Genomic DNA, 3,726 nt, shown 5'->3' with positions numbered 1-3,726 from the left:
ACAGTGGCGGGCCGGGGCCGGTCTTGGGGTTGGGATGGCGGGCGCGCGGACCGCTGTGTCAGTGGCGCTGTCTCTCTCTCTCGCAGTGCCGTGTGACCGGATGAGTGAGTGATCAGGAGGCCGCCACTTCCGCACCTCCAGGCAGGGAGGGGGTGGGGAAGGGAGGACATGGCGGGCCGGGCGGGACAAAAGAAGAGACCGGGCTCGGGCTTGAGGGGAGGTCGGAGAGCGGCCGGGATTCGCCGCCGACTCGCTCGGACACTCCCCGCCGCAGCGTTCCCCGGGGCCGAGGCCCGGGCCTGGCGGCCGGTGTGAGGAAGCTGGGACCCGGACACCACCCCCTACAACCCCTCGCCGGTTCCCCCTCCCCCCCCACCCGCCTCCGACTCCCGGTACCGACCTGCCTGCAGTTCGGTGCGGCTCCGGTTAATAGTAGTCAGTCCGCCCCCTCTCTGTCCGCTTTCCCCTCCTGCCCCGGTCTCTCTGTCCGCCTGCCGCTGGGCTATCTCCCGCACCGACCGGCCGAGGCTCCGCTCCTCCCGCCGCCTCCCTCCCTCCAAACTGCCAAACGGTTGCTGCACGTTCCGTTACGTTCGCCGGTCACATGACCGGGGTGGGCTGAGAGCTCCCGGGGCGCTGAGGCGGCGCGAGGGCGGCAGGGCGGGATAGCCGCGGGGGCGCGGGCCGAGCGGCCTCGGCGGAGCCAGACCACCACCCCCCCCCCCAACTTGACAGACATCCCGCTCAACCGGGACCATTCTGTACCCCCCCCCTCCCCAACAAACACAGTGCAAACAAAGCACCCGGCTTCCCGTAACTAATGCAGCTTCCCCCCCCCCATTCAATTTCAACATAACTTATAATGAAACATGTGTCTACCGGGAATCACCCGCTTTAAACAAATAACTGTACGTATCGTGGGCATAACATCATATTTCTACAACTAATGCGACCCCCTTTTAAATTTATAGCTTTAATTAAATATTAGTGTCCACCGGGAATCACCCGGTTTAATAAACAAATGCACATGGACATAGCATCGTCCTCCCATAAACTAGTGTAAAATGCAACATTTTATTCCCTCTTAACTCATTCCCTCTTAATGTTAACATAACTTCTAACTTAATTTAACCACCTACCGGGGAATTACCCGGTTAAAACAAATGATAAATAAATACGCAATGTGGGCATTGCATCGTCTTCTTTCCGCTGTTAATGTAACCCACCCCCTCTTTTTTAAAATTTTAATATAACTTCTAATTCAATGCGTCCAACAGAGATCACCCCGGTTAAAACAATTGAGTGCACATCGCGCCGTCTTCTTTCCACAACTAATGCAAATCTCCTTTCCCCCCCCCCCCCCCCCGTTTTAAAATTTTAATACGTGTTAATTAAATGCGCGTCCAACAGCAATCACTCCGGTCAAAAACAAATAAATAGCACAACGTGGACGCAGAGCCACGTTATTGCTGCGCTCTTGGCATTAAACAAATGTAACAATTTAAAAAAAACTTTTCATCAAAACTTTCTATTGTTTGCTCAGACGGGAGGGAAGGGAAGGAAAGTTGACTTGCTCCAGAGTTCTGCCCCCTTTTAGTACATTATCATTCTTTTATATATATTTGCAATACATCCTCCCCCACTCCGAAAGGTCCGCAGCAACAATCCAAGGTCATTTTGGTAGCACCATGTCCAAATATGGTTGCGAGGCGATTACATTTTAAGCGAGGCAGGGGGAAAATGAATGGGGGGGTCAGGCAGAAACCGACTGCTTAGGTTGCAGCGAGCGTGCTGTTTAACACGGCAGGGATCGGTTTGAAACATTTTATTCCCCCCCCCCATTAATTTATGCAGATAATTCGGGTCAGAGTTGCAGGATTTCACCCGCTCCATTCACTGCTGCTTCTTTTTAATTGCAGCGAAGTAGGGTTTCCCCGAACGGATTAACATGGAGTCCTCCGCTGTAGGATCACATTTTTTTGTTCGTTCAGAGAGGGGGCCGCTTCCTCTTTTTTTATTCATTCGTGTGCTGGTTCCCTTCATTTAAATTAAGGGCATGGTTAATTGTTTATCAAAAACACATCTTCCTCGCACTCTGTGTGCTTTAGCAGCCCCCCCCCCCCCTTTTCCGTTTCTAGGCGCTGGGCTTTCAAAATGCTGCTTAGAGGCAGCTAGCTAGGAGGAGACATTTTGTGGAGAATCTGCTCTTCAGTGGCTGCAGGAATTGAGTGTGCTGACCATAACCCTCTTATCTCATTGCTGATGTCATTAAGGGACTATGCACAAAATGTCTGCTTTTTTCAAGATGCCTTTGACCTGCAGTTTGAGAGCACGCAGGCACCAGAGAGATCCTGGAGCTGTGCTGATGAAGCGCCTAACTTAATCTGGCAGGGCAATTGTTGAGGATAATTCACTACTGTAACTCTTAATCATTTATAAATGAATTAAGGCACTGGGCTGCACCGTGCAATGGCATGTGGCTGGCTCACCCACGTGCCCTTTCTTTCTCAGCCCACACGTTTTCTCAGTCCCAGTGCTTTTGACCTGTGCATGAATTCAAAAATCTGGACAGTGCGGTATAACAGGGCAGAACTACATCTTTACCTACAAGCATTATATTTCTCGAGGTACTGCAGTATTGGCACAGTATATTGGACTGAATTAGCAGTCACACAGCCTACTTAATTTTTTTTGGGAGGGATGCTGCTGAGAGGTACAATCTGACTGAACTGCTAACATGGCAAATGTAAGCAATAAGATTTTTATAATACAAACTGTATGCCCAAAGTAATTAGCAGTACAACAGAAAGTTACGTAAACTACAACTTTCATTAAGATTGCAACAGGAGGCATGTCCCTTTCCCTTATCTGTCTTTTCCCTTGTCAATATTGTATTATATGTCTCCATGTTTCTCTGTTTTATTTTCTTTTCAGATCTAAGGCTGCAGGATATAAAAGTCTTTCCAATGCATGAGAGAGTGCTTTCCCAGCATTCATAACTGTAACTGAAAGCCTTCTATTAAAACTGTACATCCTGCAGTTTTAATAGGGGCCTTTCACTGCCACTAGGAATGCTGGGATAAGTCTGTCTTTAGTGAAATAAAGACAAATCTCAGAGATTACAAGTGCAATCTATACAAGTGTGAGATTGCAACTCCATGGCAGGCAGGCAGGAGTATGCACAGTGTGATTTTCCAACTCCCTGCGTTGTCACAATGAGATTTATCAATCCCCTGTACTGGCACGGTGTGATTTATCAACCCCTGTACTGGCACAGTGTGATTTACCCACCTCCTGTACTGGCACAGTGTAATTTACCCACCTCCTGTACTGACACAGTGTGATTTACCCACCTCCTGTACTGGCGCAGTGTAATTTACCCACCTCCTGTACTGGTGCAGTGTAATTTACCCACCTCCTGTACTGGCGCAGTGTAATTTACCCACCTCCTGTACTGGCGCAGTGTAATTTACCCACCTCTTGTACTGGCGCAGTGTGATTTACCCACCTCCTGTACTGGCGCAGTGTGATTTACCCACCTCTTGTACTGGCGCAGTGTGATTTACCCACCTCCTGTACTGGCACAGTGTGATTTACCCACCTCCTGTACTGGCGCAGTGTGATTTACCCACCTCTTGTACTGGCACAGTGTGATTTACCCACCTCCTGTACTGGCACAGTGTGATTTACCCACCTCCTGTACTGGCGCAGTGTGATTTACCCACC

At 49.7% G+C, this 3,726-nt stretch overlaps 1 protein-coding gene across 1 annotated transcript in view; it reads right to left on the bottom strand.

Moving 5' to 3' along the window:
- Positions 1 to 607, bottom strand: part of zbtb2b (zinc finger and BTB domain containing 2b) — a 23,641-nt gene extending 23,034 nt beyond the window's left edge. Inside the window, exon 1 of the mRNA XM_080200105.1 lies at positions 401 to 607. The gene's annotated coding sequence lies outside the window, so the exon portion shown is untranslated. The remainder of the gene's footprint in view (positions 1 to 400) is intronic.
- Positions 608 to 3,726: the final 3,119 nt, after the last annotated feature.

Source organism: Carcharhinus amblyrhynchos, chromosome 12 (genome assembly GCF_965287045.1).
Source record: "Carcharhinus amblyrhynchos chromosome 12, sCarAmb.v2.hapA, whole genome shotgun sequence".
Lineage (NCBI taxonomy): Eukaryota > Metazoa > Chordata > Chondrichthyes > Carcharhiniformes > Carcharhinidae > Carcharhinus > Carcharhinus amblyrhynchos.
This window is presented reverse-complemented; position numbering and strand designations above follow the sequence as displayed.